Source organism: Pelodiscus sinensis, chromosome 3 (assembly GCF_049634645.1).
Source record: "Pelodiscus sinensis isolate JC-2024 chromosome 3, ASM4963464v1, whole genome shotgun sequence".
NCBI classification, from domain to species: domain Eukaryota; kingdom Metazoa; phylum Chordata; order Testudines; family Trionychidae; genus Pelodiscus; species Pelodiscus sinensis.
The window spans coordinates 178,972,768-178,982,925 of record NC_134713.1 but is presented as its reverse complement, the minus strand read 5'-3'; the positions used below and the strand labels follow the sequence as shown (position 1 = coordinate 178,982,925).

The 10,158-nt window shown below is 41.1% G+C and overlaps 1 long non-coding RNA gene across 2 annotated transcripts; it reads right to left on the bottom strand.

Annotated features, from left to right (window-relative positions):
- Positions 1 to 203: 203 nt before the first annotated feature.
- Positions 204 to 9,835, bottom strand: LOC106731958 (uncharacterized). 2 transcript variants are annotated; one of them, XR_012902999.1, is made up of 3 exons: positions 9,770 to 9,835; positions 7,588 to 7,630; positions 204 to 2,006 (listed from the first exon to the last, which is right to left on the bottom strand). It is a non-coding gene; the product is annotated as an uncharacterized LOC106731958 (long non-coding RNA). The 2 variants fall into 2 exon arrangements; XR_012903000.1 differs by lacking the exon at positions 204 to 2,006 and adding an exon at positions 2,026 to 4,576.
- Between the last annotated feature and the right edge of the window lie 323 nt (positions 9,836 to 10,158).

Genomic DNA, 10,158 nt, shown 5'->3' with positions numbered 1-10,158 from the left:
TTTCACAAGGCATAAGGGAGCGGTCGATAAAGGCTTCCCTTGTTGACCGATCTGTGTCTAGACTGCCGCACTGTGACGGGGCAGCCATTTTTATTTTAATGAAGCAGGGATTATTTAAATCCCCGCTTCATTGACTATGTCGGGTAAACTAGTTTACATGGCTCAGTCGACGGAGCCATGTAGTCTAGACATACCCTAAGACACCCTATATGGCAATTGCTGAAAAGTTCCATTACTCTGCAACAGCCATTCTTTTCAGGCCTGACAGACGCACCTAACACACAAGAGTATGGTAGTGAAATAAACCATTCACCAGACTCCTGTTGGCTGTTGCACATCAAGCTCTGCTGAGTGTAAATGCAGTTCTCTGCATGTTCCAGTCTGTTCCTTCAGTAGGCAGGGAGGCAACATGCCCCAGGAGCCAACTCAAGATACACACTGAATACCTCAAAAAATGTCACCTCCAAATTCTGAGGGAAGATGGGAGAATGAGTCTGTAGTGGTGACTGTAGAACTACCAACAGCATTTCACAAGTATCTACCCAAAAAGTGTTGTGTGAGGCGTCTAACAGAAGCTTATATCATGCTGAACCTTTGAATCATTGTGTGATGAATACACAAGTGATATATTAGAAATTGTATGCATATAATGCTGATATATTTAGAATCTGTGTCACCAATACCAACTTGGCAAGAGGAAGAAAATCACAAGGAATCATCTGACTGTGGGGATAAAAACAAACTGACTGTAGGATTTAAGAAGAAGTCTCTAGGACCCCTCTTTCACTCTGCTTTTAGGATGGTAACCTGGTCATGTGGTTGGCCATGTGAAAACAAAGCTGAAATGCTACTAAGAAGGACATAGGTGAGGCATTACTTTACCAAGGTTAGCTAGTAGGAGTTAAGCTTTAGTCCAATATAAGTGTGTTATATTGTTTGTGCATCCTGTGTTGTTACACTGATGGTCAGTTGAATCAAACAAAGTACAGGTTGAACCTCTATCATCCAGTATTCTCTGGTCCAGCAACATCCATGGTCCAGCCAGGTTTTAACTAGCAGGCTGTCCACTTATCATGGGTGTGGCCAAGTTTTCCATGGTTCCATAACGTTTGTTTACGGCCACCAGTCCTGACTCTCTGTGTTCTGTGTTGTTATTTAGCTCTGTTTTACCCTTAAATGTCTTCTAAGAGCCCAATAAGCAGTGGAAGTGTTGGTAATGCTGAGAGACAATACTGAGCTGTCGTGGTCCAGCAAATTCTCTGGTTCAGCACTAGTCAGTTCCCGAGAGGTTCAATCTGTAGTTGTGTATACTGTTCCCTTGGGAGTAGTAAACCTGGTAATTACTGTGAGTGTCTATGACAGGGGATGGGAACTTCAGGGAGATGTTTCTGAGGGGATAGAGCACTGGGATACAGCAAGTGTTAAAAGAAGGGGTCAACTTTGTTGACTTTGTTGACTTTGCCTGGATGGCCAACTGAGGATGAGTGTCAGGGGGCTGACATGCATATTAGCACCAATAAATCTATCTTTCGTTGAGATAGAGGGTAACACTGTGGTCTGCTATTTTGTACACCCTGAGAAGATGTCATGGCTCCAGTTCTTAGCAGTTCTGGGTTCTCTCAGACCAAAGGCAGATGTCTCTCAGGAGATAAGGAAAATGCCTTGCCACCAACCAGCTGCACAGATTGCAGTAGTGACGGTATCCTACAGGGAGAAAGGAAGTCATTCTTCCAACAAGGCTCCAAGTCATGTAGGACTTTGTAAATCAGAGCCAATTCCACCCAGAAATGAGACAGAGCACTAGCATTTCAGAGAAGTCTTAAGATATAGATCCATGTAGAGCACTTGGCTACCATCCAACCTTGAGGTAATAAAGTTGGCTTGATTGGAACAAGGACTGCATCCAAAGAGAATTAAAAAATGTACTGATGATAAAGCAGACTTGGCCATAGCAAATACCTGCACGTTTTCTTCCTTGCCACTTTATCTGTAGAAACCATGGTAACCTGTGAAGGTGAAGCAGGGAAAAAGACATTTAGGGACATTTGCATTGTTGGGAGAGGACAAATAGTCTTAATAAAGTCTTACCAAAATACACAATGCTCCAGCTGAGAGACCCTTAGCATAACTTGAGATGGGCGGGACCAAAGTAACTTTCTCACATTTGTGAATCACTTACCTTGGGCCCAGGTCTAATGTCCAAAATAATTTAGAGCATTCTAGAGGCTGCTCCATGTGACATCCCTGCTAGCCCATGGAAGCATTCTTGCTGCCAGGAATTGCTGGGATGAAAGGATATTTCTGCCATGTCCTCAGCATGAGCAGCTGGATGGCAGGAGGTGATGTAGGAGTTGTAACAGCAGCTTTATTCAACCCAGGGATTAGAGGACTCCCCACCTAGCCAGATCCTCTGGCTTTATGATCTCTATGCAGTGATCAAAGAGGCAAAGAATCTGTTTCGCAGATAGAATTCAGTTAAAGAATACATTCCTTGTGAGTCGGGATGGAGGGAGGGGTGTCAAAGAACATTGAGAGAGGACCACAGCTCAGCCTGAAATTGAAGAAAGTAAAGACTGGACTGGGATATTTTTTAGAGAATTGGAGGCAAGAGACACGTGGTGGGGGAAGGATGAGGTATGAAGGTTGTAGCAGCATAAGCTTGGAATGGCCACATTACTCACAGGTCACCATGGTTTACAGCTGACTTGCCACAGATGAAGTGATAAGAAAGACAACTGCCTCTGGATTTCCAGGTAGCAGCTGTGGCCAAGCCTGCTTTTACAGATACACTTTTGGCTTGGAATTTTCACGTTGTCACTCAAAAATGTGCCAATTTTCACGGGGAAAGGAAACCCTTTACATGTAAAAACCTCAGAAAAACACAGTAGCATTTTTGGTTAAAATTAAATTTTGTAAGGAACAAAAAAGCCTCCCATGGGAGGTAGCTTTGAGCCTTTTTAGCAATAGATTGACTCTCTCTAATAGGCATTAATCTAGTGTGCAGCAGAAAACCCTCTGTGGGCTCTCATTAGTACTTGGCATTGATTGTCGTAAGGTAAAAGGAAGAGGACCATCCTGTTGTGTGTATCTTATTTGTGGCCATCATGTTAGAACATTGTGGCAATTCTCCAGATACTGGGAACACTTTGTTCCTTTTTTTGTCATGTATCTCGGACTCACTAATATTATTATTTAGTATCTGTATTGCAGTAGTGCCTGTGAAGTGCAGTCATATTAGGTGCTGAACAAACTCAAAATAAAATGTGGGCGTTGGCCCAATTGCTTACAATCAAATGCCTGATGACTTAATCAGATGTTGGTACAGAACTCCAAACGGCTGACTGATGAGTTTTGCTGAATGTTTACAGCTCGCATAGAGGCGTGAACGTTGGCTAATGTCAGTTATCAGGGTTTGGAGAACCACTCTCTTGCCGGGGTACCTGCAAGCCAGTAGAAAGCCTTTCACCTGCCTGCTTAACACTCTAGCACTGTTGCCCAATTTTGTTCATTACCATCCTTTAGAGATCATCCCACTTGTGCCTGCACTCTCAAGACCACATTTTCAGTGTGCAGGGTCTGATGGGACACATATGCACACCTCTCGTGGGAAAACTAAAAAGCTCCCCTGCACTAAGGCAATGCCAATGAGCCACTGCTGCAAATAATGCTCCACCTGTGTGAAATGGTGAAACTGGACACACAGAGGGAGAGAGTTTTCCTAGGAACAGAGAATCTGCTGGGGGCTGGTAGTGAGTGCCAGACACTAACAGGAGGAGCTTAGCCTGCGGCAGTAGCTAACCTTTTCCCTCAAACTCCCCCCGTCAGAGGCAGATTGCTTGGTATGAGCAAAGGTCCTGGAGGTCTAGAGACAAGGTGACTGTAAATGGGATCTGGAAAGCCCCTAGGAAAGAGCTGAACTCCTGCTGGGAACAGTAAGATTGCCCAGGAGCAGAAGCCATTGTAGAGAAGCAGGAGCAAGATACTCACAGATACAACGGTTAGAGCCCAATCTGATGGCCAGCCAACTATATAGTCTCCAATTGTACACATACCCCTTTGTCTGTGTTTGATTGCCTATATTGCATGTGCATTTTCAGCAATGCTCCTGGGCCATTTCCATGACTCCATGCCTGGAATGGTAATTAGATAGCTAAACACCCATTTTCATCCATAATGTCACCATGCTCTCTGACATAGGTGTGCAAATGAGTATGTTTTTACAAGAGATGCTCAGACCAGCTGATTTCACTTTAAGGATTTCACATTTGTGTACGCCTGGTTTGAGATACCAGTAAAACATAACTTCACAGAAACCCTGATTTTGGGACATGCCCAGTTTTAAGAGGACTTCCTAGTGCTGTTTAGCAGCCTATTTCTTTCCTCATACCCAACTTTGTGATGCCATATTGTATTGTTGGTAGTGTTCTGTCACTTCTATCCATCTGGTTCAGCTGCTTTGCCTCCAAACGCTGCTCTGTCACTGTGCATGCAGGACTTGTGTCATGGAGTTTACAGCTTGCAACAGAATAGAGACCAGAGGCACTTCAGGAAGGGAATAGGGGTAGGTCCACCGGTGCTGGAAGAGAATCACAAGGGTGAGAGGAAATGAGAACTGAGGAATGGGGCAGGTGTTAGAGAGAGAAGCATCTATCATCTTTTAAAGAGTGCAAAATCAGGGTACAGAAGAAAGAAAAGATGTGCAAGTTAACAGAGCTTACGTAGAAAGGCTAGAGGTGGAATCAGAATGGAGGAAAAAAAGGAAAACAGATAAGAAACTCAGTAATGAAAAACTATATCCTGGAGAAAAAAGAGCCAAAGGATAGATGGGTTAGACAGAGAAAACTTAACCATGCCATTTAAAAACACTTGAATTAAAAACCATGTTGAGAAAAAGGAGTGTGAGGCAAATACAAAACATATAGAGGATGATTTCCACAGGTGAAAAGGGGAATTAGATGTCCCTAATTAGGCATCTAAATCCTATTTGTGCCTTTTAAAATTTCCCCCACAAACATGTAATATAATGAAGAAAGAAAGAAAGAAAGAAAGAAAGAAAGAAAGAAAGAAAGAAAGAAAGAAAGAAAGAAAGAAAGAAAGAAAGAAAGAAAGAAAGAAAGAAAGAAAGAAAGAAAGAAAGAAAGAAAGAAATCCCATAAACCTAAATGATAGAACCATTTGAAAGTTTGCTGTTATTATTTGTTCCATGACAAATGCCGCAGTGCAGTGTCAGCTCTCTGATGGCTTAAATGCATGAGGGCAGAAAGTCTAGTAAACAACAAACAGGTTTCCTCCTTGCCAGACTATAGACATTCCCTCTCCAGTGTACAGGATACAGACTGGCAGAATAAGAGACAATAGTCTAGGAGAATGTTAGTCAACATTCCAACACGGGGGATGAAAACGTTGCCACTGGAAGCTAGAGCTGGATTAGGTGACTATTATGCAGGCCAGTTTTGGCTGAGGGATTCAAATCAGTATTCTGGATATGATGTCCTTTTGTCACTGGGGAGCCAACGCAAAGGAATGATCCAATCAATGGTTCCTCCTCAGGCCCCAAGTGCTTGCTTTTTATTAAGATGATGTCTTGAGACTATGTTCAGGTCTACACACACTCATACAGCCCCATGTTTGTGTGGCTGGAAAATTGTGCCTAGAGGAAGGACTGCACCTGCATTAGAAGATGTAATAGTTGAAGGGGTACATGTAGCTCAAGGATCAAATCCGACAGAGGGTCCTCTGTTTAGAGACACTCAGGAAATATAAGAGGGTGTCAGAGTCAGGAGAGGGTTAAATGCAAAAAATTAGCTCACATCTATCTCCTCCACAGATTTTCAGCTCCAGAGAAGAGTGCAAGGATTGCAAAGGCTTCATCACCCATTGGGAGGAGAACAGACCCAGTCCTGGACTTCAGGACAAAGCAACTGCGGGATGAAATTCCACATTGGCAGAGAAAGAAGAAAACATTTTGAGGCAGGACTGGCTCCATGCGTGGTTCTTTGAACTTGTGAAGAGGTTTGGGAAGGTGAATCTTAGCCCTGGCAAAGAGGAGTTAATTGGCAGTACAGAGGTGAAAACAAATGCTTTTCATCATGGGGCTGTAGAAATAAAGAGAACTATTCATCAAGGGTTATAGTATGGTCCAAATCTCGCTATCATTGACACCAGTGTGAATCCGAAATCAATGGTATTATTATATATTTATTTATATCTAGGTAGTGCCTAGAAACCCCAGCCAGTGATCAGGGCCCCATTCTGCTAGAGACTAGTTCAGAATTACACTGTTGACACTGAGAACTGAATTGAGTACTATAGCTTAGATCTGAATTCTCTGTTGTACCAGTGCAACTCAATTAACTTCAAGTGAGGAGAGCACCTTGGCCCACAGCCTTCAGTTCTTGGAGTGACCACATTGTACTGACACAAAGATGAGATTCTGGAAAGGCTACCGAAATATTGGACTGACCTTACCCAGGCTACATTCCCACTGATTTCAATAGGAACTGCAACTGAATGAGGACTAGAGCATACAGTACCAAAATGAGATTGCTGACAAAAATATATTTTTTCAAAACAAACACATTTTGTTCCCCTTTTGAAACGGGCTGTTCTGTAAAATCCCCAGTCACTTACAATATTAGTTCTACCCCTTTGTTTTAAGATGAGTTCTTCCTCTGTTGGTTGACTGCACTCTCTTTAAGACTACATGTTATTTGTACTGGATTATTTCTATTTCTAAGTGGGCAGTTGTACAGTAAATGGAACACAAAGGGGCAGGTTTATAACTGAGTGCTTTACAGCTTTGGTCCACAGCCCAGAGACTCTGAGAGGCTGTAGTCTTTTGTTTCAGACACATGTAGATAAACTACAACATTTTCCATGACTGCTATAATGCAGAATATGAGAAACTCTTGGGATGCTTTAAGCTGCAGGGTATTCTCCTAGAGTTCTGTCCAAGAATAATCTAGTAAAAATGTGGACAGAGAACCATCGACCTCTGCTTTCCCCTGAACATATGCAGCTCTGATCAGTCTGGTATTTCAAGAAAAACAAGGTCCTGAACCCTAATCCTCAGACACATAACAAAGCGTACTTCACAGCTGTGATGCACAGCAACTATCAGCTCCGAGGCCTGAGTGGGTCCCAAGACAATGCCTCCTTTATCACCCAGAGGACAAATATCTAGACAGCAATATTTTCTGCTTGAATGCTTCAAGCATCTCGCGCAACTCCTGACTGAAAGAGAAAACTGAGCTGAGAGTGTTTGCTGAGTGATTATTTTAATTTACTACTTGATGTAAATCTAAATGAACTGACACCCAGCTCAAGATGGACAGAAAACAATCATAGGGAAAAAAAAGAAAGAAGGCTAATATTACAATATCATTTGAGAAGCACAGGTTTTGGCAACTTTAGCAATGGCAGTGTAAGTGATAGGGAGAAAGAGCCTGTATTCTGTTTTCTTCCCTCAATTACCAGAGTAAGTTCTGTAATTTTGGGGCTGTTTATTTATCAGACAACGATAACAAAGGAGCACAGAAAGTGTTGTCTGGATGGAAGATGACAAAGCACTACAGAGAAAGCACTTACCTGCAGGGCGATTGCTGGTTTTCATGCACCTGGTTATTCTTTTCTGCATTTGGAAGCAAAAATAATCTTTTTTGTTTGAAATTGCCAAAATGAAACTCATTCTGGGGTCTGACTGGGGGTAGGGAAGATAGGAAAGCAAGAAAATGTCCACGTGAAGTTGTGGAATTCTTTAAAACAATGCCATATTACTGTCAATTTGCTATACTGAGCATCCTCATATAAGCAATGTGGTAGGGACCTGACCTAACTGCTTTGGGAATTCTGTCACTGCTGGGCTGACATCTGGGCTTCAATGTTCCGCACAGCACCATAGAGTAGCTGCACAGCAGTCGCTATGGTTGAGTGTATGCACTGGATCAAAATTAGACTGTTTTGGGTTGTGCATACAGACTCTCATTTTGCCCGGACCTCCCATGGCTGGACATAGTGAGCCTCCCTATTGGTGTGGTCCCTGTGCTCAGAGGTGTGTGGTTTCTTTTGTCTCACTTACTGCTTCATGCCTTACTTGCATGGCCCCCAGTGGAGCAAGGCAATAATGCAGGGCCACAGCTCTGCTTCCACAAAGACCGGTAGTAGATACATAATCTTTCAGAATTTTGGGAGGGACACATAGACTGCTTCCTGGTGCTCCTCCTGGGATGGACCATTTGGCACTGCCCCAATCATGGGCCAGTGTCTCCAGGACATCACTGAGTCTGAAGTCTTTCAGCACTCTGGAGAGCCACATCACACTATGGTATGCTGCTTCAATCTATCTGTAAAGGGTTTTGATTCCAGCTTGGTCTATCCAGAGGTACGTTGTGATATTACTGGGTGGAAACCCTAGTTAGTTTTATTATTGTTCTAACAATGCATGTGCATAATGTCTTACAGAACACTTTGAAAATGTATGCATTTTTTTTTTTAAAAAGCAAACAAACCATAAAAGTTCCACTTAGCATCTGCAAATGGAAAATCCTATAGAATTTAACAGGGATGCAATCAGTAGGGTTCCACAGAAAATATTTTAAAAGCCTACAGGTGTTAGTCTAGAGCAATATACCCTAGAGTAAACGTGTTTGAACCACTATCCTGTAGAACACTGTAGCAGGGCTGTAATTTTATATTCAGTTCTACAGGATGGTTCAAGTAACCTATAGAACTTTTTTTTATTTAATTCTATATGACTTCTATGAAAAAAATAGCATCTCATGGTCATATTCAATTCTACCAGCATGGACATATTTCTATAAGGTGTAAATGTACAGATAGGCATACCACATAGTGCCCCACGTTAACATACATATACATACAGAATTCTGAATGTGTACTGTGTAATTGCAGCAGTTAATATCAACAAGAGTTATCAATTGTATTCATTAAAGCTGGCTTTTGTTATTTACTATACCATATACTAAAATCTCTAGAATGGTAACCTAACCGATTAAAATTTTTTGTTTAAGTAAACTTGAATCAGCATGATACAAAGCAAAATTTATACTGTGTGACATTGATCTCTGGTTGCGAACTGAAAGCTTGAGACAAAATACCAGTTCAACACAGTGAATTGAAACAATTTCACTAAGTGGCAATTTACATTGTGCACTGTGGACATTTTTGCCAAGTACTTAGCAGAGAGAAATGATCACTTCTTTAGCAGGAAGAGAAAGGATTGGATTGAAAAGGATCAGTCTTTACTAAGACCAACCTGAGCAAGCCCAAGCAAGCACCAGAACAGGCTTCTAAAAATGTCTCCATAATAGATGATTATATAGTGTAGGTTAGTTTAGTTCCATAGCAAACATCCATTAAGTATAATTTTCTAATTGTTCAACAAAGTTTACTGAAAAGGAAATTGAAAATAAATGTACATATGTCAAATATTGTGCATATATCAGATTTATAAATAAATGGCAGAACATATTATAGAATCAGTTCATCTTTATGATTATATGTTTAGAAGAAAAACTTTTTGTAATTGTATTCTGAGATTAACATTAAAAAAGAGAAAATATAAACCAGTACATTCTCAATATATTGAGCAGCAGATGCCTTTTTTAGAGATGAAATTCTGCAGGGAAGTTGTAGGAAATGTAATTTATATTTTAATGTTATCACGCAGATAATAAAGTTACAGTTCTCTCAGTTAAAAGAAACTATTATTAGAATTTCAAAATTAAAGGTTGGCTCTTGCAACACTTACATGAGTCATCCTTTATCACATGAGAAGATCCCAACACGCATAAAAGTTGCAGGACAAGGACCTTCTGAAATAAGCAAAGCTTCATTAGGCATTTCAAGTTCTGCTTAGTGTTGTGTTCTAAAATACATGCTATCTTATCAATGGTTCATGAAGTAATTTAATCAGGTGCCACCAACACTTCAAACCTACCAAAACAATGGATTATAATAACAATAATAATAATAATAATTAATAACAACAATCTCCCAATAGGTTTAAGAGCTCTGGCTTTGAATCAAGGACACTAAAAAACTCAGGTCATCTGAATTTCTTCTCATGTCACAGAATTTTAGCACAATTTATTTAGGTAACTTTTAATTACTGTCTCCCCAGAAAGACAGTACTCTGTG